Raw genomic sequence first — 16977 nt, 5'->3', positions numbered from 1 at the left:
CATGATTGATGGGATCATGTAGGCATGGGAACAGTCAAAAATATATCAATTTGATCAATAAAATGAAGAATAGGCGTTTGTCCACTGTGGTGGTTCGACATGGTGAGCTCTGTGGAAGAAAAACTGCTGATATAATGGACTACAAAAACTTGATTCTTGGTTTCAAATGACTAATGAAAAAATAATTTGTAATTATATTCATGTATGCAGATACAGTCCCTAAATCCCACACACTGCTACTTTAATGCTCCTCACTTTGCCCAACTTAACAATTTAAAACCTTCACAAATAATCACACACGCACACACAGTCTGGTTTCCATGACTTCAGAGGACATTACATTCACTAACATTTATTTCCTGGACAGTGACCCTAACCTTAACCATAAGTACTACTGGCTTCAATGGAACCTTACCATACAACATTACGTCACCTTAAAATGTAATAATTTACATTAAGTGGACTCGATTTTTGCCCTCCATTATATGACTGTGTAAACAGATTTAGGTCCCCACAACATGAGTAATACATGGAAAACACACACACAAACGAAGCCACCTATGAAGCGTAAAGGGTGGTAGAAAGCAAAGAAGCACTTAAAACTGATTAGAGGGGGGAGACCCATTCCAGATGATGGGTTACACTCAATTAAACAGGATAGGTTTATACAGTGCCACAGGGAGCCATGCTAAACCACTAGGAAGAGAAACCCACAAGAGAGAAGATTTGCAACTATGCTGTTGTTATGTATGAATGTGTGTGTGTATGCAGGATGAACTACAGCCCCTCCAGAGATGGTGGATGTGATCATATGTTGACAATGCTCCCTGATAGGTGCGATAAATGCTCCAACACGTCTGTGTCAAAACTAAAGGTGATAATGTGTAATTTCCCTCAGGGAGGGATGTTGTGAAATCCATAGTAAATGAGAAATGGATGGGCAATGTAAATAAAGGAGGCCAGAAAAAGAGGATTAAAGTGTAATGGAGAACACAAGCGGATACAAACCAAACAGAAACCATTAGTCAAAGTGACACTTGGACTGAGCTAGTGACAGAGAGTTCTAATATATGGCCAATCTGAATGTCAGAGTGGATGCAGATCAATAGGGAATGTACTGTATATTCTCATGTAATGATGTGAATTCTTATTATGTTCCACTCTCTTCTATGACCTTTTATAACATTTCAATTTGTTGTATCTTACTGGAAGAGCTGAACTGCAATTCTCTTTAAGAAAATAAGCAAGTGAAATAAGTAACACGTCCTTGGCTCTGGGCACAAACAAACAAATATAGCAGAATGCAGTGGACATTAAGGAAACATGGAGGTAACTTTAACAGTCAGCAGCATTAGTGCTGAATTGTATAAAAAGAAAATAACACTGTGATTGCGTTGGATAGATATTGGTTTTAAGATACGAGTCACAACTTCAGTGCTTTTTAGCTTCAATAAAAACCCAAATCAATAAAAAAGGACAATGATTTGATTTCTGCTGGGTATTTTCTCCTACATCAGGAAAATATGGTTTGTACACTGCTCAACAATGCTTCATTTAAAATCGTATATTGTGGCCCATTTCACAACAGCCAAGAAAATGTAACTGTGGTGATTTGCTGTTGCTATTTGCCATTTTACCATTTCGATAATTTAGATTTGTTTTTGTCCAGTTATGGAAGTTATTACATGATATAGCACAATGTTATTTATACACATTATTTGATTGAAAACCCTGTCCCGATTTACAAACATATGCTATGTTGACTGGGTGTCGCTTATATATTCAGCATGACCTTAAAGGTTTTTTTGTGAATTTGGATGAATCCAATTGCATTTCACAGAATGATTATATTATGTAGCAGAGATAACTACAACCAATTGCACATAATACAGAAAAGCAGTGTGAAATACTTAATATATACAGGACCTGTAATATGAGAATTTTTACTAATATAAGTCATGAGAAAGTTCCCTGACAGCATTTCTGTCTTCAATAGTGTTCAAACAATCCTCTGCTTTAACAAAGATAAAATGAGACTTATTTTGTTTCTCATTCAGCTCAGGAAGATGAATCATTTAATTAATTCAGGCTGGTGGAAATAGTAGGCATGATGTGTTTAATGACATTTTACAAACTTTGGCATGAAAGTCACCAGAAAAGTTATTGCAAGCAGCAAGACTTAGAGAGTGAGGATGGTTAAGTAGCCGCAGCACGTAAATAGATCAGGTTTTCATGTTTAAAAAAGGATTCCAGGTGGAGAGTTTATTTTCTAGCCGTGGGTGCCAGTTTGTTTAAAATCTATTACAGTTTATGTCCTGTTGAGACCCACTAGCAACAGGTCCACAACCTATTTCAGGTTGAGTCTAAGGAAAATAAAGAGTTCAGCTCCCAGTGAGGCTGACAATAAAGGGAACATATCGTCTTTTACACCTAACTTCCTGTTTACTTTCTTTTGGCCGATTTGTTAAGTATTTGGCTTAATAATTTGCCCATCACATTGTCTTTAATATTGTTGCTGCCTGCTTCCTGTTGTTCCTTTACATGCAGTAGTGAACGGGGGGCAACAAAAAAAGACTGTTACTTGTTATTCAAAATTCAATATTGCGTGAATTGTGTTATCCAGCAGAGGGCGCTCATAAGGTTTCCTACCATGTCATATGAAAGCGACTGTACACAAGAGGGACCTTTGTTTTGGCGAAAACAGCCGCAGCAGCGACAGCACCTTGGAGATGAAAGCCTACATGAGGGGAGACTCCTCTCTCTGCAGATAAAAAGCCGCACTTTGACGGAGAGACAAGTGGTGCAACAAGTAACAGCAACTCTCTGGAAGCTGGCTCATGAATATCTATGTGTGCCAGGACATCTGTGCACTCTGATCATGTGTTCTCATCCATTGGTAATATTGTAAATAAAAAGAGAGCCACACTCAATCCCAATCAGGTCTCAGACTTGCGTTTCTGGCAAATAATATTAGAAATTAAGTTGGGCAATTTACCTTGATTAGCGCTGTCTTTTTTAAAGTGACAGCCCTGGAGATCTACATCACACCATTGTGGGAGGTGGGAGGTTTTGTCATTGTCCATCACAATGTTTTACTGTACGAATAAAATGACAATCAAGAAGGCAATGCTCAAATCTAATACACTGCACACTAACCGATACAACTTTTGGGTAATAAAAATAGATAGACAGACAGACAGACAGATATGGTGCAGTTGCTGACTGAGCTACAAAAACGGTGCAGCAAAACAAAAACTGACAAAAACAGACTGACAGCTGTCTAACAGTGAGCCAGACACACAGGAAGAGCTGAACCACACAGTAGGAGGGGTTCAGCCCCTCCCTGAGCCTCCAGAGGGAGGAGAGACGTCTCCAGTAACATATTCAGAGCAAGGTGGAAATGAAAAACCAGTCAAGTCTGTTAGAGCAGATGGCTGAGAATCCATTAGCTAATAGCAGAGGAGTCTCCTAGCCAAACTAATGACGCACCCATTACTACGCTGCATGCGCTCTTGCCCAGCCAATGGACTCTGCCTACCTAGGCCTTTGTCTGCGTTGGGACGAATGACAAAACACACACCCTATATGCAGACACCATTGCACACACACAAACACACACCTGTGTACCCTCATACACTCCCAGGTAAAAAAAAGACACTCTAGTAACATGATGGAAATTTGGTGGGAGACTAAAATGTGTGGACTGAGAGACTACCCCATGGATTCATCATCCATCCATCTGCACACATGACTGCCACCTCAAAATACACCATCTGCTTTTCACAGCATGGAGAGATGAGGAATGAGGTGGAGATGAAAAACACAATATCACAGCTGCATAAATAATTTAGCCTGTGTGTGCTCAGCAGGTGCTAATGTACAGCCACTCAATAATCTACCTGCTAACACCTTTAGAAACACACTATAAGCACATGAGAATGCAGACACAGCTCTCTGCAAGATAAAGGAACCGTGTTAGACAGCATGAGCACAGACTACGGCACTGTCTAAATATTGTCCGGCTCCACTGAGTTTTCCATTTTCAGAAATGGTAAGAGGTGTTGGTGTGTATTTTTGTGGTAATATGAATATTAAATGAAACTGACAACTCGCAGGACAACCTCTGGGGGCCAATGAACTACTACAACTAAACTGTGTTTTCATTTGCTATCTATTTACTCAGAAGAGAATTCTCCTTGTAGAACAAAACAAAACACAAGATCTCTGAAGGAATACTGATTTCAGCTGCTGACCTAGATCATCTTACCTTGCTATAATGTATATTTAGTGTTTCCACAGCAGGGAACAAGTCCAGGATGATCCCACTGAGCAGTGGCAGGCCAGTTCTGAATGAACACACAAAGGGAGAGGAAAGGGCAGAGTCAAACATCATTTTTTTCTTTTTTATCGTTTGATCAGTGCTGATTCATTTTGGACCAGGGGAGTGGTTGGTGCAACTACTACAAGTTTAAAGGTGCCAGTTCACATATTTTTGCATTTGCAGAGCAGAAGGACAGAAAACTAAAGGGAAGGTGACAACACAGCTTTGGTTTACAGTCACAGCAACTCCCTGCTATTCCCATGTAAGTCTGTGCCAGACCAATCAGGACAAGCCCACAAAGAGAGAGTTGACAGGAGCCTGCATGACTGATTATCCTGTGGGTCCCAGGTTTTTAAACAAGGGCAACATTTTAGGGTTAAAAAATGTGCCCACAACTGTCAGTGAACGACTTATATTCCTTTGAAATCAGGTGCAAATGAGGGGGCATTATAATGTGTCAAGTTGTATCCTATCTTTGGTGCATTTTTGATCACAGACGCATCCCTAAGGTGCTGACAGGCACACATTTTCATTTGTCTCATCAACTCCCTGTCTGAGTAGGTGTAATGTGTATGTTAATACACGTGTATGTGTGTGGAGGTGGAGCACTTTCCTATCAGAGCCAGGGGGACAAGGCATGACTGTAGGGATGCTGTGAAGAGTGTCATGTGCACAAGATCAGAATACAAGGTCATGCAAGGTCATTCTTCATTGTTGTGCCATAAATTGGCTGAAAAACCTTTTGCTTGTTCAGTGAGATAGAGGCATGCAATCTGAATGACATTTAAAAACTGGGTGAGTGAGAGCTGAGTGATGAGTAATAATTATCAAATCAAATGTTGTGGACTGTTTTCCAAATTATTTGTATTGAGGTTTTTTGTATTTTTGGTATGTTTTCAAGGATGTTTCCTTTATATATGTATATATATCTTAAAGCAGAGAGTATAACTAACTGATTCAAGTGTTAATTGTTTAAAATGAAATGGGAAGCCAAAACTTTTGTGACGTGATGAATTTTGAGGACGAGTAGAAGATCTGGGGCCATGCTCCAAGCCATCTGCTGGTTGTGTAACAGGAGGGAAAGCTGTGTCCTCAGCAGTGGGTCGAGTGCATCCTCAGTTGCTACTGGGCTACGCCAAGTTTGAGTCTTGTCATCGATTACGTCCTGTTTGTGATCTCAGTGCTGAATTTCAGAAAACTCAACGTTTTTCTTCATGTAAATTTGATCCAGTTGAGTTTCCAGTGGTACATACTGCCTCCAGGTCCAGATGTAGCCATATGCTAAGTCAACAACAGCTCTTACTCTCACTTTTTAAACACCATTTATCAAACTAAATGGCAGGTGTAAAAATTAAACAATGAATTAAAACATGTGACAATGATTAGCTTTATGCAGTGAAGGTGGTGACTGAATCAGGTTGTTCCCCTGGGGCTCACTTATATGCAGTTGCTGACGAAAGCCTTCAGCTCTGCAAACTTATTCAAAGTGCTGCTGTTGCCAGCAATTGTCCAGACACACTGCCCTTGACACTTTGGCTGCATGCTGAACTTTAACCAGTGCACTGAAAAATGCCAAACAGGCTGACAGGGAGCTTCAAGGCTCATTGTGTTTGTTCATGTGTCATGAGTCAGAAAGTACACAACAGACTGTACTTGTTCGCGAATTAGCCTGTCAACACTGTTGTGTTTTTTTTTTGTTGTTTTTAGAGAGGGCAGTGATGCATATTGTTTTACTGTGTGTCCTGCACTGTTATGGCCTGAAAAATGCACAACACCAAATACGAGTAAACCCAAAATATTCATTTGATAGTTGTTTTTTTCCTGGTGTACACTACAGGAAAAAACAACTGCCCCTGATCTGTGATGCAACTGCTCTGCTCCCTCAGTCAGGTTTAAGAATATCACATGACAGAGCCTGTTTCCAGATAAAGGACACAGCACACAAATATTGTATGCAGTTTCTCAAGCTATGACTAACAGAAGGAAACCTTTTTGCACTGCTCTCTAAACCTTTCGTTTTTTAACCAGTTGGTAGCCAATGTTTCCGTGAAAAGAAGTTTATTCTTCTTGGGGATTTGTTGACAAGTTGATTAGATGGAGCATGAGATCACCCTTTTGCATCTTTTGTACTCAGGCAGCGTGAATGTAACTCAATTTATCGGTTTATCTTTCTCCTCTGGCAACACAATTTGTGCTGTGACTATAAGAATAAGATCCTGGACAAACACAGCTTTAATTTGTTTTCGTTGCAGGATGTCTGGACATGTCCTTCAGGCCTAAACATTACCAAAGTAATTCCCCAAACACAGACTGCTGATTGTGCTGATGTTGTATTCCACAATGAGTGAGCAATAATTCTTAGCATGATCCATGTTGTCATTTTGAAATTTCACACTGAGGTGTGATTAACAGTATGAGGCAAATACATGATAAAGCTGCATTCTGTGTTCTTTAGTTTGAATAATGAGCCTCATGCAAACTGAAGTTCATGAAGAAGGGTAGTGAAAACTGGCTTTGGCACACCAACCTATGTAGCTATGACATGCCAATTGAATGTTCCATTGCAATTAGTCTGCTTCAAGTGTACACTGATATTCAGACTGAATTGAGGCCTGTGTGAATAAAATGCAGTCATTAAATTGAAAGGAGCCACATGGCACCATCATGATTTCCAAAGAAAGTTTTTGACAAAACAAAGCAAAGTCATGTCGCAAAAACAGTTGAAGCAGACGCACTCATTTTGTTGCTCCACAGGATGAAGTAATATATCAAGACAATATCCAGAGCAGTCAAATTGATCAAATAGTTTAATACTTTGTTTTTCTGCTGTTTACCTCAGAGAATCGCAATGAAGTATCGTTCAAGTTGTGTGTGACAGCTATAAAATCCTGCGAGAATGACAAACCTGCTGTGCAGTGTTTGGGTGTAATGACTATGACTTAACCTTCTATGCAGGCTACTTGTTGTACTGTGTATGTTTTAATCATCTGTGGCAGGGAAACAATTCTCCATAGGGGGATTCTCTCCAAAAAAAATCCTATAATCTCAATGTAAAAGTATGACAGCTGATGTTTTCTGAACAGGGGGCATAGCAATGTCTTTGAGGAGGTTTAAGAGCCATTAAAACATAAAAGTTGGAGAACAACTGCCTTTGACTCACTGTTTTTAATTAATGGATAAAGGCTTCATGCCAAATGCATTTGCAGATTTGTCAGCTCATTGACTGTGAATAACATAAACCCAAAAGCTGAATATTCTGCTGTTTTCGACCTCTGGAGTGCTGCCCTTTTTCCTAGATAGGAAAACACTGATACAACAGTTTTAATTAAACTGGTACAGAAAGCCTGAAATGGAACAGAGGAGTTGGTACTGGTGACCAGCCTGTTCATCGGAGTGTTTCTCATCACAAACAAGCATGATGATGGTGTAAAGTCCTAAAATTCCTCTTTATTTTTATTACAAAAGTAGAAATTTTTCCTCACTGACACCCAATATTACCCTAGTACAGTTTGATAAAGGCTGTACATGTGCCTGCAGCACCTGTTCAAACCTTAATAATATGTAGAGTAGAGCTACTGACCTATTCATTCAAGCACTAAGAAGAACACAGCTTCTTTCTGGCACTGCAGCATAGAGAGGTGAGGGCACGCAGGGCAACATCATAGTTGCCCTGTTTAGACAGCTAGAGCACACTGCCAGAGAGTAGAGGGTGAACACCTCCTCAGCCAAGAGCTCATGAGGCGTAAGACAGATGAGGGAACCAAGTAAGAGAGGGATGAGGACGCACACAGCAGACAGAAGTAAACAGAAACATACAAACTCGAGAGAGAAAAGAGTCGAGAGACAAAGCGGAAGCAGCGATGGGGGAATTATTCAAGGTTGTCAGCTTTGGATAAATAGGATTAAAATGTGCAGTGCAAACCAGAGAGGAGTGACTGAGAAGGACAGTGTGCCAGTAAAGCATGTCATGACACATAAATCCATCACTTTCCATCCCCTGCCTCAGTGGACTTCAAAGACAGGTCTCAAATCATAAATCCATTCAACCAAGCAGCCAGCTTGCATTGCAGCATGAAGAGTATAATGTGCATGTGAAGTGTGAGCAGCCTGTCTGAGCAGAGTGTGGACATACACTCAGAATGTCCCTGCCTGTCGGAGCTGTGTAAACTCTATTCTTGGCAATGCAAGTGTATATATGTCTGTGTTTTTATAGCAAGTACATGCTCCACTTAAAATATAATAATTTGCCGTTTCAACACACACAGAAGAGCAGCAGCATAAAACAGGTAACTGGTTTTACTGTTGTGGCATATGGGTGTATTTTTGAATTAGTCAAGCCAAGAAGCCATGGAAAATAAGTGGAAACAGAAAATAAGTTTTAAATCACATTACTGATTGTTCGGAGTGAATTCTCTCAACAGGCGGCAGATATACACCAATCAACCACAACGCTGAATCGAATAGCTCTTTTTTTTATTGATGTAGCTGATTGGTGAACAAAGCAGAACACACTGAATTTCCACGGATTGTTATTTGTCTCAAACCCTAGAGTAACATGACTTTGGGCCCTTTGCACAGCAGCCATTTTGACAGGTCACAGTAGGATAATCACAGGTGTTAATAATCAATCATCATTGATGCGATCAGTAACACCTGTGCCTTTTCTGCTATAATATGTCAAAATGGCTGCTGCGCAAAGGACTCAATACATACTGAAACACTACATCTCCCATCAAACATGTTTTTTTTTTTACTGCATATTTATTTTTTCATGCAAGCAGTTTTAGGATTTAGAGAGACAGTCAACTGCACATATTTCAATCAGCATGATTGTAGACACCTGTGCCACCATGTTACATTGTTCAAATCAAAACCTGCTTCATGCAGAGCGTGAGTTGTACCAGGTGCAGGTGCACAATACATGCACACAGGGACGCACATGCGCCAAACAGCTGTCATATGAGGCAGTGCAGATGATGGGCTTGTGGGACGCACAACCACCTTCATTCTGTTTCTGTTCAAAGAGTGGTCAGAGAGCTCCCAAACCAGGCCAAAGCAAAGTAGGCCAGTCCTCAGACCACAGTGTCCTGCATTGCCAAGTGACCCGACTACATCCCGGCCCACTCACAGACATGGAAGTGTGCCTGAGCACATTTGAGAGTTTAGTTACATCTATGTTAAAGATTTGAAGTGACAGCATTTTTATAAATTCAGGTTTAGCCGTTATAAGAAATTGAAGGGAAAGTGTTGAGAAACTAATGCAATTATCAGTATACAGTATCATTTCACTTACACTACTTAAAATAATTTGGTTTAGCTTAAGGTCACAAAAAGGCATAGAGTTTGAAGATTAACTTTTGAGACGAGCAGTGAGGATAACTTCACAGGCTCATTAAATAATCAAGCTCATATACCAGTATTTAGCTAACAATGAGTACTGAGTGGCTGTGTTGTTTCAGTCTTAATCTGTTGTTGTTTGCACTGCTGCTTGGTTAACACTCCTAATTCTCTATCTGGCACATAATTACAGCTCCCAACAGGATCCAACATGGCAAGACTGCTGTAACACAAAATTCAGCCAAGTATATTTACCAGCCGTGAAAGTGAGGCTGGTATTGTTTCCACCTGCTGTGTGTGTGTAGGTGTGTGTGTGTGTTGATTATGTCTGTCAGACTGTGGACAGATATTGTCACTGTGGTTGCGTCACAATCCTGCAAGATAGAAATCACAAAACTCTGCTGGAATCTAGTTGACATCAAAATCAAGGTCATGTTCAAATATGAAGGGGGACAGAAGTAGGAGAGGATACACTGGTTGGCCCATTACACCCTTGTCCTACTTCCTTTTTAAGTCAAAGATGATTGCATCATACTTTCATTGATACCTACACAGACTATCTTGTGATAGAATCACACCTAACCTTTGTTTGTACTTTATTAATGACCTCTGAGGCTTCTAATGACAAAGCTATGAAGAATCAGTGGTGAAGAAACAATAGTGATGAATATGAGTGCACGTCTGTGGGTGGCAGTGCAAAATTTAGCTCAAGTCTCTTCAAATAGGTGTTCATGTTCAGGTACATGACAGGATTAAGATCTTAAGGACTGGTTGGTAGCAAGCATGCACAGACACAAACAAACACAAACACACATGCTCCTTGGGTGAGTCAGCAGTAATCCTGCTCTAGTGATGGTCCCAGAGACTCTTGCAGCTGATCATCACACTTGTGTACATGCATGCATGCACGCACACACAAACGTAAACACCCACAAACACTAATCCAATCACACCTTGGCCTCGCACCAAATCCTACATTGACACTGATCCCAGAACAGTGTTCACTGCTTAAAGGAGCTACAAAATCAGGGGGGAAACAGATGGATCAACTCCCACAACTGATCTATGCTAAGACTTCAGCAACTCTAAATCTTTTATTATTTTAATAAATGTAGCACATTTCCTCTACAGAATCAATTTTGTTATTTCAGTTTGGACAACAGAACAAAAAATGTGTCTGTAAAAAAACACAATGTAAGAAATCCTTAAAAAAAAAAAAAGTCTATGAAGTCCTTAAGTTTGCCATGAAAAGAAAAGCAAGATATTTCTAACAGAATCCATCAGATTGATTTGAAGATACTGCGTCTCTATCAGTGTGGAAGAACTCAGTCTCGTCTGCTGATTGCCTCAGCTCTTGACATAAAAGAAGCGGGGATGTTTCATTAAGGCAGTGATAATTCAACGAGATATACTTTAGAAATTAGTGTGTATTCAGAACTGTGTACAGGGTAAAAATAACCCCCAAACAGAAGTCATTTAAACGGATACATCCGTGATATAGACAAGGACGTTCTTGTTACAGCGAAGTGAGACAGATGCAGTTAAAGTGAAGTTTCCTCATACACTAGTTGCACAGCATATCACAGTTTCTCTGTTTCAATATAAATGATAACTCTGTCACTGGCCAACATCCAGCAGACCAATCTGGGCTAAACAAGTCCATACTCTCCCAGCTTTGTTCCAGCAGAATGAATAAGAAGCCAGATCAGGGTTTTGTTGAGAAGAATCCACCATGGTACTGGTCCAAATACAAAATTAATCTTTTTTTTCCCCCCACAAAGCATCGAGTACATGAACAGACTGTAACTTTGTGTATTAAATGTCTCCACCTTTAACTGCATTGATCATGTAATAAATAAATGTATGGTGTTGGACACAAAGCTTTAAGTCTCTGCTCACTGACTTAACTGTGGTTCTGAAATGAATGCAAAGCAAATGATGCTTGGAAACTAGGTTTCCTTCCAGCAATCTGCAGCACTATTGTTAGTGCCGAAATGAATAAAAAAGACCTTGTTTGGCTAAACTCATATGGTATTTTTGAGACAAGACAGACAAACAGTTTGCATTGGCTTGTATTTTAGCTTTATTTGTATCTAAATTCAAGAACATCCTGAATACACACAGCATAGCATCATTAACTACCATACTGTATTTTAGGTTTTTTACATCATGGTCAACACAGTTCTAACTTTCATATTCATATTGCAATGCAAATCATTGAATGTCCTTGTCACGAATATCATGATTCGCCCTTGTGTAAAACCAAAGCAAATACATGGTGGTGTTCTCTACAATGCAGGCGATTCCGTTACGCCTCTTAATTTACTTATTAGCACCACAGTGTATGTCACAAATCAGAGGTTTAATTATACTGACGATGCTAATGCCAGATTTTGTCGCCTAAAATATATAAAATGACTAATTACACACGGTACTAATCACAGTGCCGATCTGCACTCAGCGGTTGGTGTTACAGAAGAATAGTCTGGTACGCAACACTGCAATAACACAACACAACACAGAGACTCGGTCACATAATACTACACAAATAACACCTAATCATTTTGTCTATAACAAACTGTGTTGACACCACCAAGTGGGGTTAATTCATTAACTAAAGAAGAAGTGCAAAGTGCTAGATGTTGTACTGATTGACTAAGTGTCATAATTGCACCTGTCAGTAAATAGAGCAATAACAGGTTCCAAAGTAATTAAAGCCATAAATGAAGAGTGTGTCGGTCTGTCAGTTTCACTTATACAGTATATCATAGGAGCTGCACAAGACAAAAGTGAAATGCAATGGAAATAATTTGTATTTGTGTCATGTAATAATTTCAGGAAGGTTGCAGTCTCCTCTTCGCTCCATACAGGTTTTATGTTTTTGTCTGATTGTATGTCACACCTCTCTTCAGTGAATGTTTAGGTCACTTTTGTCTTTTTTTTTCTTTTTTTTTGAAAATGCTCAAATTAAAAGTAGAAAGAAATTGTGATTGATATGTCACTGCCACTAAATCAAGATCCCTTGATTTATTGTTTCCCATTTAACCCACACAAGTTACTGCTGTTTTCTGTAACATTAAATTACGTAAATAATCAAAATAGAAGAAAAGGGATTTCTGTATTTATTTACAACACAGAGAATGAAGTGCATATGTATATAGTATAATATGTATTGAACCCACCCCTAGTGTGAAGCTGTTTCACTTTACTCACAGTGTGTGCTTCATCTGCCTCGCCTGCTCACCACAGATCAAAAGCCAAGAGCAAAAATTGGCATATTAACAAAAACACAGAGAGGGTCATGTTGCTCGCAGGTTTAACCAAAATCGTGTGACCTCATTTAAATGTAACATTCACTTACATTAAAAGCTTTAAAGCGGTGGTTTAGAACTACATTATACTCTTATTATTGTGTATCCTGCACATGAGGCACACAAAATAATATAGCGCAGTTGCTCACACCACAACTGTTCAATACCACCAGTGTCGTCATGATTAGACCCTGTCATCACAACACCACCCTAATCTGCATCATCAACCTTCTGTGCGCACATTTTGTCACATTTAGTTAAGGTCAAAAAAAGAGATCAAGTGCAGTTGATCTCAACTTATTGATCTATCTTTGTGTCAGATATCAATCACTACAGATATCTGTAGTGATTGCGCTGTAGGAGACGGCAGCATTTCCAGTCGCTCCGCAGCACTTTCTTCTTTTCTACACTTTTACCTCTTTTTTACTCTTTTAAACACCTTTAAACTTCTTTGTGAAGGATTTAACATGTATCCCATGGATACACTAAACTTTGTTAATTTCCCCGAGGGAACCTCCCAAAGGGATTAATAAAGTCGTCTGTCTGTCTGTCTGTCTGTCTGTCACACATGATTTCACGAAACCCGGCAGCAAGTGAATAATGGCTGAACACATTTTTTACATCTTTCAGTGTATCATCAAGATGCTGTTTTGATAAGAAAACATTGGGGGATGTGGCTTTAACAAGAGTCACATCTGGCCTGCAGAATCTTTAGATATATCTGTGCTGCTGCATCAAAGTCACTTCTCAGAGATACATCATTAAATCCTAATAAATAGCATCCATGAGGCAACTATTATGTACTTATGTATCGTCGGAGCCTTCCTGCTGATCTAGTATCACAGGCCAGTTCACCCTGAACACCTGATTCATCATGATATAAAATGCTGAAATAGGGCTAGATCAGCAGTCCTGCTCCTCTGACACACTCAATAAATGTAGCCTTCAGGTGGGAAATCGAATAAATCCTGGCATATAAGATTTTTAAACCCTAGGAGAAAAAGAGTCATTTAGCACAGGGCTCAGTATAAGAAGATGATTTTTTTTTTCAATTGGCTTATAAATGTCACAGGGATAACATCATTCTTTTTGTTTCTAATCTAAATGGAACAGTTTGAAACTGAACTTGTATTTTTTGATTTTTGAATTTAAAGTGAATTAGGTTTAGTGTGTTGGATTCAGCATCTAAGAGTAAAGTTGCGAATTACAACCATCTTCAAAGAGAATAAAACATTGGTTTATTCAGGGATTCTACGTGAACCTGCCATTGGAACATGGAGGCCTCCATTGAAGAGGACAAACTCCACATATAGGGATCATTCTAAGGCAACAAAAACATAATCATTCTTAGCTCCAGCTAAAATCCTAAACACTTTTTACCTTTTAGATATCTGAAGACTGCAGACAAATTCAAACCGTTTTACAAGCAAAGGTAATAATATAAAAAGCATTATCTCATGACCAGCTACCCACTGTCACCTCCCTTTGTACAAATGTTGTGAAAAGATGAAGGAGGAAAGGAAAGAAAATGATAGACACACTGAGGCAGAGTCACGGAACAAAAGGCAGAAAAAAGAAACCAAATCAGTAAAGAATGACAAGAAGAAAATTGAGGTAAGAAAACCTTAACAAGATAGCTGTCACAAAGATAAGAGTTCAATGTGTGCCGAGTCGTCTTAGACCATTTTCCTGTTTATACATTAGAACTGTGGGAAAAATGTGCTTCGGGAAACTGCTGGGCAGATTACAGTGGAGCTAACAGCATGTTCACAGGATTAACTCAGTCTGCTTGACTGGAATATGTGTAAATGTGTTGTGCAATGTTGGAGGCAGTGATATTTCATAATGGATTACTTTATCTTTACATACTAAAAAAATTGAGTAGTGCAAGGCAAACTGTGCAACACAAATTTAATAAACTTCATCACAACAAATAAACAATATCAAGTTAGATGCATGTACATAGTATGACGACACACTGAACCGTAGGCTAGACGCAGAGATCACTTTTAAAGACTGTGCCTGATGAGGGATCATATACTACAGTATTTGTCAAACTGTCTGAACCCATCAAATGTGCTCGCAAACTCTCCTGAGAGTGACCATGTTTACGAGAGCAATAGTTTAAAAGGGTAAACAAACAACGCCATAGTTGTTTTGATCATGTCATCTTTGGATGTCATCTATTTCCTGTGTTGCACCTACTCTTTTAAATTGGCTGTTGGTAACATGTTGCGTTGGGTTGGTAATCAGTACACACTACCCAATTGCATCCAGAATCAGCTCAAAAAATTCAATCATTTTTGACTGACTACGACTCAGTTGGGTCGGGTCTGTTACCCTCGCACACTTGGCGATTCAAGTGTTTACCCCTCACACAGTAAAAATTAACGGGACTAGTGCTGGATCCAACCTGTCAGAGTTCACCGCACATTTTAAATCCATGGAGATCTACAAATATATCGCAAAACTTGACAGAGAAAATACATCTGATCCTTGTAATGCCCCGGCGTGCTTTTTTACGAGTTTCGAAACAGCCGGAGAGAACATTATTCTGGACCTGCAATATCCTGACATCTTCAACTTCCTGATTAACTTCCATTCATCTTACTCCAGAGAGTCACTGTCAGCGGTTACAAGAGCCTGGAGGGAAACAAATGGACGCGATCTGGCTTTCAACTCTGGAGTCAACCGGCTAAAGATAGCATTGTGGTCACTGGAAGGGTACTGTACATGTTGCATTAGCATTTGTGTAAAATATTTGCCGCGTTAACGTTGCTGTACAGACTTGTATGTCAGTTGGACTGAGAGTCAACCATGAAATGTGTTGCTTGTGGGTTCCCATCACTGTTTTTCTGTTCGCTGTGAGCATGTTTCATAGCAGCGATTCACCTCTGCTGCCTCTCTGGATCTGTGGTAAAATCTTCTCCCGTTGGCCTGTCTCTGACTGTTTAGACACAACATCTATCGACCATCACTCTTATGACGAAAACAGCCAGAGAAGAGACGAGTTGCATGACATGATTTATGCGTTGTCTAGTATATACGTCTACAGAGGTGAACAGCGCAGTATCCCGCAAGGGTGCGTTAACTTGGTTGTGTGATATCAGCTACTGGAGCTCAATGTAGCAGTAATCATTGTGGGGTTTTCATAAATTTCTTACAGTCAGAAATTTGACCCAGGCAAGCTTTTGTTAGACTGTGACAATGAAGATCTGTCAGCTCGTCACAATGTGTCTTTCAAACAATGTCACATATTCTGCACACATCACAGTCTGCAGATTGCTACTGTAACAAAACAACATGGATTTCACCCCGAAGGCACGAACAGAAGGTCACTTGTATTTTAAGCTGCCAGAAAACTCAACTGAAAACGGGCAACAAACAAGTATGTGGGATAAACTTTATATGCAAACTAAACTAAATTATTGGGGGTTTGTCGGGGATCGGAGTCCTTGTGAGAGGTCAGGGCTCGGAGCGTCTATGAGGTGAACTAAATGTATAATGTTTTGTGTAAGTTTAGTGACCTTTTGTATCGTTCTTGTTGTTGTTTGATTTTATACTGTATGTAACTGATTTAGAAATGAGAATTATTTATCATTCATCAATTGTATGATGAATGTTTTAACTAAACAACATCTATGCAACCAAATAAAAATCTGGTAGGATAGTAAGAAACACAAATGAAAGACACAAAGAGCAAAAAACAAAGAGAGAGAATGAGAGACAGACACATTAATCAGATACCAAGGTAAAGAGCATTGTCAGACAACCTCGAGCCAGCTGTCATTGCTTCAGGTAAGGACCCTCACCACCCCACCAGCAAAGAGGCTCCTTGCTGATTTGAAGACAGGGCTCCTTTGTAAATGCTTATTGTGTATGACATTGACTGCCATGTCTTGTCAGTTTTAAACTCCTTTTTTCAACCCTCAAATCTTCAGAAAAAGATACCTTAAAAAGCCTTTGGGCAAGGACAAGACTGTAGCCCTGTTTTACATTGACATCTTA

At 39.5% G+C, this 16977-nt stretch overlaps 1 long non-coding RNA gene across 5 annotated transcripts in view; it reads right to left on the bottom strand.

Moving 5' to 3' along the window:
- The window catches only part of LOC131455775 (uncharacterized), a 128132-nt gene that overhangs the window by 40044 nt on the left and 71111 nt on the right, over positions 1 to 16977 (bottom strand). For 4 of the 5 annotated variants that reach the window (XR_009239836.1, XR_009239838.1, XR_009239837.1 and 1 more), the window contains exon 8: positions 4268 to 4346. The exons of the other annotated variant lie outside the window; for it this stretch is intronic. This is a non-coding gene — a long non-coding RNA (uncharacterized LOC131455775). The remainder of the gene's footprint in view (positions 1 to 4267; positions 4347 to 16977) is intronic. 5 annotated transcript variants of the gene reach the window in all.

Source organism: Solea solea, chromosome 3, assembly GCF_958295425.1.
Source record: "Solea solea chromosome 3, fSolSol10.1, whole genome shotgun sequence".
NCBI lineage: Eukaryota > Metazoa > Chordata > Actinopteri > Pleuronectiformes > Soleidae > Solea > Solea solea.
The sequence above is the reverse complement of the archived record's forward strand: the minus strand, read 5'-3'. Positions and strand labels throughout refer to the sequence as shown.